The sequence below is a fragment of the Acinonyx jubatus genome, chromosome E2 (genome assembly GCF_027475565.1).
Source record: "Acinonyx jubatus isolate Ajub_Pintada_27869175 chromosome E2, VMU_Ajub_asm_v1.0, whole genome shotgun sequence".
Lineage (NCBI taxonomy): Eukaryota > Metazoa > Chordata > Mammalia > Carnivora > Felidae > Acinonyx > Acinonyx jubatus.
In genome coordinates, this window is record NC_069396.1 from 50,935,338 (window position 1) to 50,954,252 (window position 18,915).

The following is an 18,915-nucleotide window of genomic DNA, read 5'->3' on the forward strand; positions in this document are numbered from 1 at the left end:
AATTAAATTTAAGGGCAGAAACTTAGAACATCTCCCTTCCATGGTTTGAGAAATGAAGAAAGGCTCAAGCTAGTGTTTTCTCACAATTTAAAAATACTGAGCTCAGACAACTGAAATGATACTGATTCTCAGTGGCAAATTATACTGAAGTTTAAAGACAGCCATGTTCCATTAAGTGGCGTTTTGGAGATGGTCTTTGTGTTTAAAACTATGGCAGATGTTATGGGGCGCTGGGGTGGCTCAGTCTGTTGAGCATCCAACTCTGGCTCAGGTCATGATCTCACAGTTTGTGAGTTTGAGCCCCGCGTCGGGCTCTGTGCTGTCATCTTGGAGCCTGGAGCCCGCTTCGGATTCTGTGTCTCTCTCTCTGCCTTTCCCTGCTCGTTCTCTGTCTTTCTCTCTCTAAGATAAATTAAAAAACAGTGAAAACAAACAAACTATGGCAGACATTCTGTTTCTCTTGTGAGTCTTGGGTGATGTCATCATTTCCATTGAGGAGACAGCATATTGAATCCTTCTCTACTTGGGTGAGGGGTGTAGTCTCCAGGTCTCGGTGTTCTTATCTAAGGAAGGGAGGAAATACCTGTCATTCCCAGGTGCGTTTAAGAAATTGTAAAGCAAGGTATGTAATAGTACTTTGAGCAGCATGAGGCACTCACACACATTACTGTGGGGAGTATATTATTCCGGTTTTGCTTCTAGGTAGAGAGGAGCCTGCCCCCCTCACAGTGGAGAGCTCTGCTAACAGAGCAAATGGATTCTAGCAATAGGCAGCTTTGATTTTTCTTCAGGAGGCTCAACCTGCACAGCTGTTCTTGTCCATTCTGGCTTAGCAGCCGTGCAGTGTTGGGGTTCAGCCGGGTGTGCCAGCTTCAGAAGCAGGCGGTAAGCGTCACATGAAGCTGGGTGGTCTAGAATGAGTTACTTTCCCTCTCTGAGCCTGTTTACTCATCTGGAAAATGGGGGTTTAACAGTACCTGCCTCATTGGATTATTGTGAAAAATGAAATGAAAACACATGCATATAGTTTATTTGATGCTGTGCCTGGCTTGAGAGTATTTGATGGTATTTTTTTAATAGTTTTTTTTTAAGTTTTTTATTTAGTTATTAAAAAAATTTTTTTTAGTGTTTATTTATTTTTGAGACAGAGAGAGAGAGCATGAACGGGGGAGGGTCAGAGAGAGAGGGAGACACAGAATCAGAAGCAGGCTCCAGGCTCTGAGCTGTCGGCACAGAGCCTGACGCGGGGCTCGAACTCACGGACCGCGAGATCGTGACCTGAGCCGAAGTCGGACGCTTAACTGACTGAGCCACCCAGGCGCCCCAGTTTTTTATTTATTTTGAGAGACACAGAGAAAGAGTGTGAATGAGGGAGGGGAGAGAGAGAAGGAGAAAGATCATTCCCAGCAGGCTCCACGCTGTCAGCATGGAGTCCATCTCAGGGCTCTATCTCACGAACCGCAAGACCATGACCTGAGCCAAACTCCTAATTGACTGAGCTCTCCAGGCGTCCCAGTATTTGCTGGTATTACTTGTACAAAAGAGAGACAGATGACAAGCCAGGCACCTGGGTGGCTCAGTCAGTTAAGTGTCTGACTTCGGCCCAGGTCATGATCTCATGGTTCATGAGTTCAAGCCCCATGTAGGGCTCTGTGCTGACAGTTCAGAGCCTGGAGCCTGCTTTGGATTCTGTGTCTCCCTCTCTGTCTGCCCCTCCCTGCTCGTGCTCTGTCTCTCTGTCTCTCAAAAATAAATGTTTATTTTTCGAGATAGAGACAGAGCGTGAGCTGGGGAGGGGCAGAGAGAGAGGGAAACACAGAGTCTGAAGCAGGCTCCAGGCTCCCAGTCGTCAGCACAGAGCCTGACGTGGGGCTCAAACTCACAGACTTTGAGATCATGACCTGAGCCTAAGTTGGACCCTTAACTGAGCTAACTCACTGAGTCACCCAGGTGCCCGGAGATTTGTTTTCAAGTTGATTTTAGAACTGGACTATTTGCTTGGCCTTCATCCGCCAATCTCCGTGAATTCCAAAGCTTTGTAACAGTCATCAGTCAGACACCGCTTACCTAAGAAGTACTTCCTGTGTGTGAGGTTCTGGAGAAACAGAAAGAAACACTTGGAAGGATTCTCTGTATTCCACAGAAACTCGGTTAGTCAAAGAGAGATGCAATATTGACTTCTTTTAAAAAACATACAACTAAGGGCGCCTGGGTGGCTCAGTCGATTAAGCATCTGATTTCAGCTCAGGTCATGATCTCGCGGTTCGTGAGTTTGAGCGCCACGTGGGGCTCTGTGCTGACAGCTCAAGCCTGGAGCCTGTCTTAGATTCTGTGTCTCCCCCTCTCTCTGCCCCTCCCGTGCTCATGCTCTGTCTCTCTCTGTCTCAATAATAAATAAACGTTTAAAAAACAAAATTAAAAAACATACAACGAAACTATACTATCAATGTTTGGCTAAATGTGCAGCTAAGCTAGCATCTTAATCTTTAGAACTCAAAAAGTACATTGTAATATACCTAAGGAGACATTTTCTAGGATTTCATTCTATGGGATTTTTAAAAATTGGTAGTCATCTTTGGCCAGTTTATATTTCATTTTCCATCTTTGTTGATGCTGCTGTTTTTATTTCCTCGTCATCTGCTGTTCTATCAGTTATTGTCCAGTCAGGAAAGTGGAAACTCCACTCTAGCTGTGTCAAGCAGAGAGGGATTTAAATGCGAGAGATCCGTTCCAGAGGTGTTGGAAGGCCTGGAGGAGCAAAATGAGGAAAAGATGGCGTGTGGAGAGAAGCAAAAGGGAGACGGGGTCGTTACCCAAGGGTGAGGAAGCCAGCTGCCTTTGGGCTGGAACCTCCGACTGGAGCGCTGCTGCCGGGGCTCAGCAGGAAGCCAAGAGCCAGCACCCGGCTGAGGAGGCTGAGGATGCGGAGCCCGTGCTGTGTGCCGGTGTCTGCAGCCCCCCACAGTTGCTTGCTGCTGCAGGCAGACCAGAAGCAGGAAGAGTGTTGGCTCCCTCTTCCTGACATCCAGTCTCCCGCTTTTGGCAGAACCTACCTGGAAGCCAGCTGGGAAAGGGGTCTGGGAAATGTGGTTTGCGGGCTCTCAGTTCTGGTGATGCAGAGAAAAGCACAGAAAGCGCAAGTGTGGCCGAATGAATGCTGTGACTGCTTGGGGATGATGAATATGTCATAGTGGAGACGGGAAGAGGAGGCAGTATTTTAAACCGATAGCATTCAGAAAGGGGAGAGGTGTAATGGGATTCCAGATAAGGGGTCCAGCCTGTGTGGAGGTTTGGAAGCAGGAACGTACAAGGCATTTTCAGGGAACAGTTTATCTGGAGTGTGGAGTTCTTGTTGAAGGATAGTTGGAAGAGGCTGGAAAGGTAGATTGGAGTCAAATTGGGGTGGAGATGTGACAAAGACTATTAAAATTAACACGGAGCGCAGTACACAGTGCTTTGGCCTGGGAGAGACCAGTGAGGAAACTGCCCTTAGTCCAGGCTTTGTGATGCAAAGGGCACGGTGAAGGCCGTGATAGTGGAGTTGGGGGGAACAATCCATCCGATCAGCTTTTTGACTGGCATAGCTGGCAGTGGGCTGGGGCAGGCCACTGGAGTCAATAACGACTTCTGGTTTTCTGCATCATTTGAATGTCTTGATTACTTTATATCTTTGAAGGTTCTTGCTCTTTCTTTTTATGCTTTTACCTCTTCCTGGGATGATTCCTTGGTCAGACTCGTTGTTGTTATTAGGATATCTCTTTAAGTGGCACTAAATTCACTCTAATCGTAAACCGTGTATTTGAAGTCTTTGTAACTTCTGCAGGCACCTTTGATAACTTGAGGTAACACTTTTATTACTTGGGTACACCTTTTTGGCTTTTTTCTGGTTCGTTTATTGTTTTGGTTTGGTTTGTGGGTTTTGTGGGGTTTTCTTCTTTTTTCTTTAGAAACTGATTCACTTGGGGCACCTGAGTGGCTCAGTTGGTTGAGTGTCTGACTTTGGCTCAGGTCATGATCTTGCAGTTTGTGACTTCGAGCCCCACATTAGGCTCGCTGCTGTCAGCCTGTGGGCGCAAAGCCCGCTTCAGATTGTCTGTCCCCCGCTCTCCCTGACCCTCCCCTGCTTGCATTCTCTCAAAGATAAATATTAAAAAAAAAAAAAAATAGAAACTGATTCACTTATCCCATTTATTTAGCAGGTAATTACTGAGCCAGGCATTATGTTCAGTGCTGAGGTTGGATGGAGAGCAGAATAGACAAGACAATAGAGGGGCACCTGGGTGGCTCAGTTGGTTATGCATCCAATTTCAGCTCAGGTCATGATCTCACGGTTGGTGAGTTCGAGCCCTGCATCGGGTTCCGCATTGACAGTGCAGAGCCTGCTTCAAATCCTCTCTCTTCCTCTCTTTCTGCCCCTCCTCAGCTGGTGTACTCTCTCTCTCAAAAATAAATAAACATTAAGAAAAAAAAGACATTAGATCCCCATCTTGGAGTTAACAATTTAACAAGAAACATGTGAAAAGAAAACTATTACCCGTCCCTAGAGCCTTTGCAGTTAGGTTTACTCTGCCTGGAACGGTCCTTCCAGAGCCCACATTATTTAACTCCCTCACTTTTTTGTTTTCTGATTCTGTTTCCCCTTGGTAGAGTGTGAGCAAGGATCTTTGTCTCTTTTGTTCATTGCTGTATCCCCAGTGTGTAGGACAGTGCCTGGCACAATTGTAGGTAATTTATAAAAATACTTCAGTAATTTTTTGTTGAATGGTTGAATGAGAATAAATAAGTGGGGCATCCAGGGAACTGGAGGAAGGCCACAGTAGCTAGAGTCTAGTGAGAAAAAGGTACAGTGGTGGAGATGAGATCACATTTGGGGATGTATAAGAATTTGAGGTTTTAGTAGAAGGGCAGAGAGGCTCGGAGGGGTTGTAAGCAGAGGATTGACAAGATCAGAGATGTACTTCAAAAAGGTCATTTGCTGTTCTACAGAGTGTGGTTTGCAGAAAGCAAGAGCAGATGTGGGAAGGAACACTTGAGGCTGTGGGGATCCAGGTGATCTAGCTTCCCTGGCAGCAGATAGATTCTCTCTCTCAGCTGTTGAGTTTGAGTGTACATTCCAGCGGTAGGGATTGATCGTTATCAGTCTGATTATAATTGTGTGCACTTAGGTTGTCATTAGCCCCAAGAGACCTACCTGTCTCCTTGAAGAACATTATTGTCCAGTGATCCTGCTGACGGATGAAAGCTGTCAAGATAGCTTGGCTCTGAGATGCCATTTAACTAGTTTCTATCTGTGTGTGCCTCCCCCGCCCTCCCCACCTGCAAGATTTAATGACCTAGTTAGAGAGAAAGTCCAGGTCTCTTGGCTACTCTCCAAATGTTCTACCACTAAAATGCTAATGTTACCTTTCTCAGAATTCTTCTGAATCATTTGCTGGCACCGTAAGTGCCAGGGTTTTTAAACTCTGATTTTGCCACTTTTCAGACTGTTTGCGCTAGTACTTTTCACTGTAGGCACTTGAGTTGCTTTGGTAACTTGAAGAAGGCCTTTTCACTTGCCTTTGCTTTTCAAAATGGGAGTAGCCTGTGACAGGAATGTTTCTGCCTCTTGACATGTTAGTTGGCATAGCTGGAGAGGCAGCCCTTAATAAAGGTCACTTTGGAAGAATATTAGTTGGTTACTTACCATTCTTGGCATTCTTGTAGAATGATACAGGTTTATGACCTTTTTATTAAGTTCTTCAAATTGAATGGTCTTTAATTAGCAGCAAGCATATATAAAACTTAGTGACTCCAGACAACACTGGCCTTACTGTATTGGATTATAGAGTGAGGCTTGCGCTTATAGGAATATGGGTTTTGGAGGGGGGATGGAGAAGGGGCGTGAGAAGGCTATATTGAACACATTCCAGCTCTGTCCGTGCCATCTGCTCATTGCAACCTTAACAGTGTGGAATGTGGACGTACAGCTTTCAAGCTCAGTTGCCTTTTGATTGCTCCTGACTAGGCTTTTAGTGCTCATGATTTAACTGGTTGAGTTGGGCTTTCTGTTACATAGTCAATATGGAAAATGGAGTCAGTAGCCCAGTTTTGAACTCAGTTTTTGAACTTTTGTAACACTTGACAAGCCACGATGCATAGATTGTAATTGCTGTCTTTGCAACGGCCCACTCCAATAAGACAGTGGAGGAATATATAAGTTCAAGGACTGACAAGTTAACACGAAACAAGCCCACCCTTTCCAAAAAGAAGAGGAAGAGGAAGAGGAAGAGGAAGAGGAAGAAGAAGAAGAAGAAGAAGAAGAAGAAGAAGAAGAAGAAAAGAAACAAGAGTGAGAGAAACCCCACCTTACTGTGTATGATTCTTCACTGGGCAAAAGGGCTCAGGCAGGTGGGGATCATCTCTTCATCCAAGTGTACCCTGGAATGTCCTTGCTGGAGAAGACTGAAAGAGGGGTTGGTGTTTTGGATAGGGCACTTTGGTGCAGATAAGTTATAGAAGTTTATTTACATGCTGACACCTGCACTCTTGAGGGGGTTTGATTGCCAGAGGGATTGTCCTTTTAGGGACAGCAAAATTAAACCCCTTTATGGGCTCTCTTACACAGCGGCTCCTCTGAGCAGAAAGTCAAAATAGCGGATGCAGGAGCAGGGGAGCGGTCCAAGGAGTTGGGGAGATGTGTGCAGAAGTGAAGGAGCTGAGTTGAATCATGTTTGTTCATCACCGAATCTCCTCTTCCTCCTGCAGACCGTAGTAGTCACATTAGCCATGAGATAACAATTTTCATTTAAGATTTTAACATAGTCGATGCTGTGGGTAGTCAAAATCAGTCTGTTGATAAGGTTTTATAACGGTGGTGTACTTTCCTATTCCATTCTTTCTAATGTGAGTTAGAAATCAGCAGTAGCTATTTGTTGTACTTTGATGTTAAGACTTTACAAAGAATGTACCTGCAATATGTTCTTAGGATCATGTGTAACCTGGAGACTGGAAATTGAGGTCACTAGACCCTCAGTGGGTTTATGTCGGGAAGAAATAGGGCAGGCATTCTATGCATATATAACTGAGAAGGGTATGCTGTTACCCAAAGTGAGTGTATTTTTGAGAATTTTAACTCAGACCTGGTCTCCTGAACAGCAGAAAAAAACACATGAGGTCAAGGTGATTTCCTCTAGTAGGACAGCTGTCATGGAAGGGTAGGCTGGACCTGTTTTCCTTCTTAAGTCTGAGGGCTGAGGTAGTGATAAGAGGTGACTCATTGATCTTCATGAAAATTACTGGCTGAGGACTTTCAAGGAATGGTGGTTGATAAGGAGGAACTAGTTACTATTCTGGTCTGTTATCTAAGGGAAAATCATGTAGCTAGCATTTTTTAGAAAATGCCATTTAGTAAGTTGCTTACATGATCACAAGTGTTTTCTTAGTTATTTTTGGACTCCCCAACAGGACGTGTTTTATAGTTTGAAATTTATCTTGAAGTAATGGGTGGTAGGTAGGTACTGTACAGAACACGTAGCAGAACCTGGTGAAAATACACACGTGGTGAAGGGCGGAGATAGTAGCTGTAATACGTGGTAACTGGCCAAACGTCACTCCTTTTTGCCCCCTTTCCCTTTTGATTTTATGATCTTCATTACTCTTACCATCTCACGGCAGAGAGAGGGGTGTGTGGAAACCACTCTGGGGTGGGAGCTGGAGGTGGGAGAGAGGCCCTGCTTAGTTAGAGCACAGATCTGACAGCGGCTCATGTGACTTACTTCCTTTCTCCTCCTCAGCTTCCGCATCTGTTACCTGAAGGAGTTGGCTGTCATTTCCCCAGCTCTGCCTTCCAGGGGCTTTTCATTTGGAGAAACAGATCCGTTCATCTAGAAGTCCTTTTAAATTTGTTAATCCCAAGAAGAATCCTAGGAATTTTTTGCAAAGTGGCCAGTTTTCTTCAGATTTTGCTTCTTATTTATCTGCCCTCTCCCTTTGGCAGACTCCCTTGACAGTGAGACACAGGGTCATTGGTTTAAGTATGGGAAGGAAATTATGGCCTTGAGCACAGTCAGAAAGAATCTGACTCTCAGGCGCTTCCTGTGAGCCACCGCTAAATTACAAAGACTGGGCCCTGACAAGGCTTTTCAAAGGGGCATCTTACACCACCACTGTGTCAGCGTTTCCATCGTGAGCAGTTGTTTTTCACAGTGCTTATTATGACCAGGTTCGAAGTGGCCTTTACACGGGAAGCATTTACCCACTGGGTGAGGGTAAAATAGCAGACAGATTTGGAGGGAGGATGAGAGTGTACGGATTGCTCTCAGAATTCCCCTTTTCGACCCAGACCTGACCACGCAGTTCTTGTCCAGCCTCCTGGGGCTTCCTCGGAATGAAGTCCAGACTCTCCTTAGTGTAACTGTGTCCTCCACGGATCTGCCCCTGACCTCTCCTGCCGTCCATGTCTTAGGCCCTCCACTCAGTTCTCTGGCCGGGACAGCACGATACAGTAGGAAGACAGGACCTGGGGGGCAAAGGAGTGGGGCATTGCCAGAGGAGGCCTGGATTCTGGACGAGTTCCATTTCTAACTGAGTTGTTTCTTTTTCCTTGATCTCAGTAGTCACTAATCGGGATGAGTTTCCTGAATGAGAGGAAGAAAAGAAGGGGTTGGGGGGCTGGATCAGGAGGCTCTTTTTGACTCTCTTGTCTCTTGGCAAAATCTTGGGAATCAGACCACCAAATGTCTGATCATTAAATGGCTTTTCAAACCATGAAGTTGTTTGAGCTTTTAAAAAAACCCATAGAGAGGGGCATCGGGGTGGCCCAGTTGGTTAAGCATCCATCTTTGGCTCAGGTCATGATCTCACGGTTTGTGAGTTTGAGCTCTGCATCGGGGCTCCATGCTGACAGTGCAGAGGCTGCTTGGGACTCTTTCTCTCCCCCACTCTCTCTGCCCATCCCCCACTCGTGCTTTCTCTATCAAATAAATAAAACATTTTTTTAAATTATTCTTAAAAAAAAAAAACCCATAGAACTTTTAAAAAGTTTGTTTTATGGGGGCGTCTGGGTGGCTCAGTCAGTTGAGTGTCTGACTTCAGCTCAGGTCATGATCTCATGGTCCGTGGGTTCGAGCCCCGCGTCGGGCTCTGTGCTGAACAGCTCCGAGCCTGGAGCCTGCTTCAGATTCTGTGTCTCCCTCTCTCCCTGCTCATCCCCCACTTGCACCTCTGTCTCTCTCTCTGTCTCTCAAAAGTAAATAAACATTAAAACAAAATCAAAAACAATTGTTTTACGTGGGATCCCAACATATAAAACAGATCAAATTGAGTTGTTCTGTTTTAAGGCTGGAAGGTCTGTTGTGCCACCCGTTCAGCCTTCTGCACAGCCCTCAAGAACTGCCGGTTACATCCAGGGCTCTCCAGGGCCCTGCTTCTCAACACTTCTCGCTGGCTCCCGTGAGGATTAGAGTCACCTGTTTGACATGATCCCGGGCGGAGGCCTCGTGCAGAAGGGGGCGAGTATTGCAGTGCTTGCTCGTGTTGGTTGAGCACAGGGTTGTTTCAGTACAGGGCCGGCTCGACCTGCTAGCCGTGTGAGGTGCCCGTGCCACTTCACTTCTCTGATTGTGTGCTTTTACAGAAGTGGACAGAGAAGCGTGTAAAGCCTGCACAGTGTGAACAATTGCGAAATGACTTCCCGCGTAAGCAACCCAAGTCAAGGAATAAAACAGAAGCTTCACTTGTACCCTTTTCCCACCATATCCCCTTTCCTAGCCTCAAAGTAGGGACCTGAAGTACGCTTTTCAGATATTGAGGTGATAAATGCTTGAACAGGAAATAATGTTTTCCGTAATAACTTTTTGTTAATAGTGCCAACGTGTAACATCGTTTCATTCAGAAAATCCAGTTTGCTTTACACGTATTAACTCAAATATTCATCTCTTCGAGAAGACAGGGATACACACCTCAATGTAGCAGATCTTCAAATATGATTAATTGAGCTTAGGACACAATTTTGGGCTGATTCCAGGCCCTTTTGCATGTTTTTTCTTGCACGTGTTAATTTTTTTCATCTCTCTCAGACATCTGTTTTTAGCTTCATTTGAAATAAGGCAAATGTGTAAGTAAATGTGGAGACCGGCAAGTAGAGAAGTAGAAAAAGTAGAAAAGTAGAAAAAAAAAGTAGAAAAGATGGATTTTGCTGGTGTGATCCTAAGTTGGTTCTTTAATCTGTGGATCCAAATTGTTCCAAAGGAACGATTCAGATATAGAAGTTGATTCTGTTGCTTCTGTCTCTTTGTGACCCTTGTCCTTATCTTCAGTACAGGTGCTTTAGGTAAAATAAAACCATTCTTTTTTTAAAAGTTTATGCATGTGGCCTGGCTTTTATTACTTACAGTAGCCTGTTTTACGACTGACAATTTATAGACTAATTCAAACAAGGAGTGAAGAATAATTAGAAATAATGGGCTGAAATCCTCACGTCCTCTTAGAATGCCATCAGGGGAATAGAATAACGAGGCTTACTGTTGGACTTGAAAATAAGCTGACCTGTTTTCCCCCATTTGACAGAAATGCCTGTTTCTTTAGCATTGTCCTCTGTTGGCAAGGCACATTTGGCTGGATGGTGCCTCCATTCTCACACATTCAGAGAAATGTTTATGGAGAGGATCATTTACAAAATTTTTCTAGTTTAAAGCAAAAACAAAAACACTGGAATAGATTAAATCGTAAGTGCTCAGAAGCAACTGCTGAAATAATAATACAGGTTTTCTTGACCATTTCAAAAAGTGTAGAATTGATCTGAATACCAGGAAATTCAAAGGTAAGACTTGGCTGTGTTTTTGTTCCTTGGTTTCCTAAGAATCTCAGCTCAGTGCATTTAATGGTAAGTAGGCTGTGATCCTAAGACTTATTGGACTGCATTGGCCTTGGTTTTGAGTTTCCTTTGGCTTGGAATATTTTTACAGCTTATCGAGAAATCCTGTTTTGTTGTTGTTGTTGTTCTTGGTATAGGTAACCCAGGGAAATCCTGCTGCATCAGTGAAAAAGATTTCTCAGCCTTTGGTTTTGTCTTTGTTTATAGTTGCTTTGATCAGATAGCTTGATTAGAACTCTAGAGCTACCTGGTAGAAACCTGCTGAGGATAAAGTTTAAGGAAGTGCTTCTGCTGAAAGCAGCCCCTTTCATTCATCAGGGGAAGTTGATTTCATCCTGTGAATAGTTTGCCTTAGAAATTTTATTTCTTTGGGACCTGCACATAGAGTTCTGCACACCTCAGAGCATGAGAACTGTGTCAGGGTGAAAAATGGGCTGGTTGGTTTCTTCAGTGCGGGCTGGCAAGGATGGTAAGATAGTGGCATAGTTTTTTTACCCTGGAATTCAGATTTGATTTGATGTGATATATATGTATATTTTTTAAAGTAATCTCTACACCCAACGCGGGGCTCAAACTCAACAACCTCAACGTGATCGAGGGTCACGTGCTCTGCCGACTGAGTTAGTCAGGTGCCCCTACCCTGGAATTTAGAGGTAACTTTCTTTACTAGGGCTTGGGGAGAAAATGAATCGAGAGGAGCAGGAAGAGACATTTGCCAAAATTACAAATGGAATGGAAGAGAATCTTTCATAGCTGCTCTTTTAAAAATTAACTTTAGGCCACATTGTTTTACAAACAGACATCTAAGATACCAGTGCTTTAAAACTGCTTTTGGTTTTTCTCACTGGGCCCTCTGGAGAGTGCTGTCCATTGAGTTTGCATAGGGCATAGTGAGAGCTGAATGCCGGTACATACCCAGTGTCCAAGAATAGCCCGTCTGTTGCATGAGATTACATGTTTCAAGACCAGATGGTTAAACACTTAAATCAGTCTTTCCAAAGATCCAGATGACCCATTTCAGAGATTTCCTGTAGCCAGAGCCCTGGGGATGTAGTGAGATTCCGTGGTTATGAGGAAATCCTCCCTCCTACATTAAACAGAAGTAGGTGTGTGTAGCCTGTAGTAGTGGGGCAACCTCCAGTACTCTTCTGGGCAAATATTTCCTCTTTGCTGCCTTTGTAAATCTATATTTTCTGCCCCCTTCCCCATTTTATTATTTTAATTTGCGTTAAACTGAATAGAAATAGAATTTGCCATATTCAAATGGAGCTTTCTTTCAAGTTAGGAGATCAGCTCCTTAGACTGATCAACTCCTTAGACGGTGTTAGTTTGTCAGACGAGGAGTTTAAAGTAGTAGTGTTCCCAATAATAAATAACGTTGGTGGGATCAAAGATTGTCATATTGGATTCTCACAAGTTAAAATAGTCTGTTCATAGTCTGAGTCCTTGCTGCCCTTCTCGCTTTCTACCGCCCATGAACACTGTTCCAGTCAGTCTGTCCCAAAACGTGTCCGGTGCTTTTCCGTTTTGGTCACCATTATTCTTGCCCTTTCACGTCTTTAGAATGCCTGGGTCATCCCTCCAAGCCCTGCCAGTCTTTTGTGTACCAATTCAAATTTCACTTCTGCTCTGACCCCTCGAGATCTGAATGATCTCCTCTTCCTCTGGATCCCAGGAAATGGTCTGTGCCCTTTTTTGTCTTGTGGTTAAGTTTTTGTTTTTGTTTTTCTAAGTAAAATATTATATGTGAAGTAAATTAGAAGATTCTCATCAGCAAGGACAGTGCCCCATTTCTTCTTTGTTTCTTCACATTGTCTTAGCTTTCTAAACAAGCGATTTATTTGATTGATTCAGTTCTCAGGTCTAAAGATTAGAGACTATAGAGTAATAGAAAAATGGTGAACCCATCTGAAATATTGTGAAAGAAGGAGGAGAGACTTTAGCTGCTGTCACTGGGGCCATCAAGTGGCTACCTTTCTCTTTTATTCAGTATCGGAGGCTGTTTTGTGCTTGTTGAGTTTGATGTAGTCATTTCCTACGACACTCTTCATGTGGTAAAGAGATGAGCAGAATTAAGGGTATTGCTTCACATTCCAACAAAACTCAACAGAGGAAACGAAGGCTCCCTCTGTCAGTCAGGTTCATAAAGGTTATAATTCCTATGTATAGCTGAATAACCCTGTCACATCATTTGTGCACATCTCTAACTTTAAGGTTCTGTAAGTTTATCTGGATTTCACAGATAATTGAATTGGTTGAATGAGGACCTTGAACTTCACTTCTCACTTTTCTTCTGTGAGTTATGTAAAGTTTTTAAAGGAAAAACAAAAACCTTCAGAAAAGTCACTCTACATTTATTAATATAAAAATGGAAACCTTTGGGTTTTTAAAGACTATCTTGTTTCTAAATCATTTTATCTTATTTTATCATGATACATATGTACTCTTTTTTTAAATAAACTTTATTTTATTTATTTTTTTATTAAAAATTTTTTAATGTTTATTTTTGAGAGAGAGAGAGAGAGAGAGAGAGAGAGAACGCACAAGCGTGAGTGGGGGAGGGGCAGAGAGAAAGGGAGACACAGAATCCAAAGCAGGCTCCAGGCTCTGAGCTGTCAGCACAGAGCCCGACATGGGGCTCCAACTCCCCAACCACGAGATCATGACCCAAGCCAAAGCCCGACGCTTAACCCACTGAGCCGCCCAGGCGCCCCTGTATGTATTCCTTAATCCCTATCCCCTATTTCCCCTGTCCCCCACCCCCCACTTCCTTTCTGGTAATTTTCAGTTTGTTCTCTAGTTAGAGTCTGTTTCTTGGTTTCTCTCTCTCTCTTTTTTCCTTTGCTCTTTTGTTTCTTAAATTCTACATGAGTGAGATCATGTGGTGTTTGTCTTTCTCTGACTTATTTCGCTTAGCATTATAGCTCTATCCATGTTGTTGCAAATGGAAAATTTCATTCTCTTTTATGACTAAATAATATTCCATTATATGTTTATACCACATCTTCTTTATTCATTCATCTATTGATGGACACTTGGGCTGTTTCCATAATTTGGCTATTGTTAATAATGCTGTGATAAACATGGGGTGCATGTATCCCTTGAATTAGTGTTTTTGTGTTTTTCAGTAAGTGTCCAGTAGTGTGATTCCTAGATTATAGAGTAGTTCCATTTTTAATTTTTTGAAGAACCTCCATACTGTTTTCCACAGTAGCTATACCAGTTTGCATTCCCACTAACTGTATAAGAGGGTTTCTTTTTCTCCACATCCTTGCTAACACTGGTTTCTTGTGTTTTTGATTTTAGCCATTCCGACAGGTGTGAATTGATTCTCTCATTGAAAGACCATCTTGTGGGGCACCTGGTGGCTCATTCGGTTGAATGTCTGACTTTGGCTCAGGTCATGATCTCATGGTTCATGAGTTTGAGCCCCACGTTAGGCTCTGTGCTGACAGCTCAGAGCCTGGAGCCTGCTTCAGATTCTCTGTCTCCCTCTCTCTCTCTGCCCCTCCTCTGTTCATGTTTTGTCTCTCTTTACCTCTCTCTCTCTCACTCTCTCTCAAAAATAAATAATTAAAAATTTTTTCTTTTAAAAAAAGACCATCTTGTTTAAGTTTGGTGGTTCAGTAGACCATAGAGTTGTGTTTTCTTCTTACTGGAGCTTTTATATTCCATCCTTCCTGGTTCATTTGGAAAATCTGTTCCTCTAGAAAATTCTCCTTTTGGGGTCTCTCTCACAAGAAAAATGTTTTCCAGTTAGATCCCCCCTTTTGCATTTCCTCTCTCCCATAGATAAGAGTCTTTTATCTACTTAATGCAGATCTTTTAACCAGCTGCTGATGGTATTCATAGCTTTGAAAGCTTATTCAGAAATTTAAGGTGGTGAGAAGTATGAGGTTTAGAAAATGCTCTTTGCTTTGTTAGTTACAATGCATATTTCCATTCCCTTCCTCTGTTGGGATTAAGAAAAATTATAGTACCAAGTATTTTACTTCCTTTTTGCTAGCAACTCCCTATGAAATTATTTCTTTACTTTATTACTGTGTAATATTATATAATTACCGTATAATATTATAGTATTGTTAGTTTGGTGTGGTATTCTATACGTGGTTGTTTGAAACCAAACGCATCTTCAGAATTTGACTATTCTCAGAGATAGAGACAGTAGTTTTGGTTATGGGTAATAGTGGTGGATCTGTGTCTTAGGGGACATTCCAGATCACAGAGCCCAGAAACATTTCCTCTTGGGGGTAAGACAGGAGGTGGGGGGGACGCATGCTGATGGAGCTGTTGACAGTATGAACTTTAGCAGTCACGGTAATGCTGGATCACAGTGGCATTTCTGTGTCCTTTGAAATGTGTACTATCTTGGGAATGTTGCCACTTCTTGCCCTAAGTTTTGCAGAGGTGTTAAAAAAGAAAACACCCCCCTACCTTCCAGTTGAGACACTGTTTGGGGAGCTGGTATAGTGGTTAAACAAGTCAAGTAAATAACTCCGGAAGTCTGGTGGCTGGTTCTGAAAGAGCTCTCAGTTGTTTGCATTATGTTGTAGTGCTGCATATATTTGTAACAAAAACTGAAGATGTTCCTGAAGTATTTTACTTTTTGAAAAAAAATTTTCTTTAACATTTATTCATTTTTGAGATTGAGAGAGGCAGAGCATGAGCAGGAGAGGGTTAGAGAGAGACACACAGAATCTGAAGCAGGCTCCAGGCTCTGAGCTGTCAGCACAGAGCCCGATGCGGGGCTCAAACTCACAGACCGTGAGATCACGACCTGCACTGAAGTCGGACGCCCGACCGACTGAGCCACCCAGGTGCCCCTGAAGTATTTTCCTTTTTGAAGGAGTTGACTTGTGGTGTAAAACTACTAAATATTAGGGTTTAGTTTTTCTAATACAACTAGCTGTCTAAAGCTTGAAGATAGAAGTCGTTTCAGTTTAAAGAATACTTTCTCCCCCTCTGCTGTAACTCTTCAGTTTTCAAAGGACTAATATTGGCAAATTATTAGAATGGACATTTGGATTTTGCCGTTTGAGGAGTTGGTGGCCCACTAAGAACACCGGTTCCTATCAGATGTAAACTAAAGATATTGCAAAGTCTCGGACATGCCCCATCTTCTACTTTCTCTTTCTTTGTGGCCTTAAGATCATTAAATTTAGTGACTCAGCTAATTTTTTTTAATCCACCTCTTAGAAAAGTTGAACATGTTTGTGACCAAGCACTTCGAGTTATTTCCTTTAAACCAAGTGTTTGCAGCGTTCTTAGATTTATAACAGTCTTTGTTTACCGTGTAATTCAGTCCAATTGAGGAACTAGTAAAACTGCATTATCCAGACATCAAAGACAGGCATGTAAGAAGAGTGTGCTTCTACCGGGGAACCTATTCGATTTCTACCAAGTGGAAAGTTACCAGGTGTCCCAAAATTAACCATTCCTTTGCCAGCTGATTCTCATTGTTTGGTAGCTTTTTTAGTGTAGTCAGCAGCATTCTGGGTTTCAAATATGAGTTGCTACGTTCTTGAGAGTCGAGAGTTGTTGCTTTCTGTCTTTGGCGTCCTTCAGATAGCGGAGACGTTGACTTGCATGGGCGGCACAGAATATCATGCGCTGAAGAAACTGACCAAACAAGGTTTGGAGAATACATTTTAGCTTAGTTCAAAGTTGAGCTGCCGTCTCTATTTCTTGAGGTTCAAGAGCAGGTTTGGTGTTTTGTTTTCCTGGGATTTTTGTGAAGAGAGAGCTTATTCGACCCACTTTACAGAGAATAAGGGGGATGATTTGCCAGCTGCGTGCAGCAGTCACTTGAAGTGGGACCCCGTCACCAAGTTGCATTTCAGGATTGATCAAGTAGGTGGCCTTGAGTCCTGCCAGACTCTGGGATGGGGAATTGACGGAGAAGGGCTCTGTGACAGGAGCACCCCTGACTTACACTTTCATCAGCATTCCTATCTGAGGCTCTGTCAAACCTGAGTCTTCCGAGAGGTGGAAACAAAATTGTGTATATGTGTACTACAAGTAATAAGCAAAAGCTTATTTTCGTATGTGATTTCGTATGAATCTTTGCTATTTGGGTATTTCAGAGGATGTGTGTAAACATCTTACAATTTTACCTAAGGAAGCAGTTGCCTGGGGAAGTGGAGGATGGGGATCCATCTTTCACATGGATGTCTGCTTGTTTCTGCTGAAATCTGGACCTTGGCTTCTTTAGGAGCATGCCATTAGGTTATCTGGAGGTGATTGCTTATAATCATCGAGATTTCCGTCTTGACAATGGTCAAATCATTTTTACATACCACACGTAGGCACGTTTTGTTTCCACGGAGGGTTTGGCTTTCTCGGTTATCGAGGGAAGATAAGGGATGTTTGGGAAAGGTCTGTGACCTTTTGAGGTTATCATCATAGGGGACAACTTTCCTCTCTCATTCATCACCCCCTCTTCTTAGAATAAAGTATGGTGATGTGACTTCCCGTGGCATCTCTTAGGAGAAGGGCTCACAAAAATATATTCAGGTTGTGGAGATGCTGGGTTCCTACCAGCCATGACCGAGATTCAAAAGAAAATTGTTCTCTTTATTTTATTTTATTTTGTTTTATTTTATTTTATTTATTTATTATTATTTTTTTTAACGTTTATTTATTTTTGAGACAGAGAGAGACAGAGCATGAACGGGGGAGGGTCAGAGAGAGAGGGAGACACAGAATCTGAAACAGGCTCCGGGCTCCGAGCTGTCAGCACAGAGCCCGATGCGGGGCTCGAACTCATGGACCTCGAGATCGTGACCTGAGCCGAAGTTGGCCGCTTAACCGACCGAGCCACCCAGGCGCCCCTGTTCTCTTTATTTTAGACTGAGTTATCTCAGGAGACTGTTCATTTGGCTACGTGTTCAGCCGTCGCGTGGTCATATTTGCACGTGTGAGTAGACGGCAGTGCAGTATAAGCAGTAGTAGCCAGAAGACCATTTATGTGGAGACAGCCGAGGCCTACGTATTTGATTTCTGTTAACCAGGAGGTTGCTAAAGACATCGTAAGATACTATCATAACGTTTCATTACTTCACCTCTTCCTACTTTAGGTCCTTTAAGGTGCCACTTTTCAGCCACGTTCTGTGGTTCCCCATAGCCTTCGGGAAAGACTGCAGACTCTTTGAAAGAGGTTTAATCTGATTTCTGCTTCTAATGCATCTCACCCATCTGCTCCCCACACACACTCGAGGGGCCGTGCCTTTTTCTGCAGAGACGAGTCTCCGTGTTTCTTTCACCTCCTTCAGGTTTCTCCTGAGGTGGAACTTCCTCCAGAAAGGCCTTCCTCAATCAAAACACTGGGTGTAATATGCCCTCATAGTCATTCCCTGACTCATTCCTTCAGTAAATCTTCGTGTCAAGCACCGTGTCATAGGCTGAGGATACAGAAGTAAACGAGAAGGGGTGGACCTTGTCCTCACAAAGCTTATTCTGTTCTCGTCAGGGAAACCACCCAATATTCACACCTTTTTAAAAATGCTTTTTATTTGGAAACAATCACAAATTTATAGAAAGTTGCAAAAAAATTAAAATGGCACAAAGGAATGTCTTATCCAGATTTACCTGTTGTTAACATTTTACCGCATGCGCATTCTTTCTTTCAACGTATATACATATTTTTTTCTGGACCAGTCACACACATTATGGTCTTTTCCCCCCAAATACTTCAGTGTGTATTTTATAAGAGTAGGCCTATTCGCTTACATGGTAGTTACCTTCCTAAATTTACATCGATCAAATACTTCTATGTAATATTCCGTTCAGAGTCCAGTGTTGTTAAATGACTTAATAATGTCCTGTATTTCCCATTCTGGTGCAGAATCCATTCTAGGTTCAAACAGTTGCATTTAGTTATGATGTCTCTTTAGCTTCTCTTGATCTAGAATGTTTACATAGCCATTCTTTGTCTTTTATGACATGGATACTTTTTGAGAAGTATAGAGTGTGCACTACATCCCCCCGCCCAACCCCCATAATAGAATCTCGCTCGTTTTTGTTTATCTGATGTTTCCTTGTGATTCGGTTGAGGGAATACATTC

The 18,915-nt window shown here is 43.1% G+C and overlaps 1 protein-coding gene across 2 annotated transcripts in view; it reads left to right on the plus strand.

The window, feature by feature from the left end:
• Nucleotides 1-18,915, plus strand: part of ARHGAP35 (Rho GTPase activating protein 35) — a 120,219-nt gene that overhangs the window by 24,094 nt on the left and 77,210 nt on the right. The gene's annotated exons all lie outside the window — the stretch shown is intronic.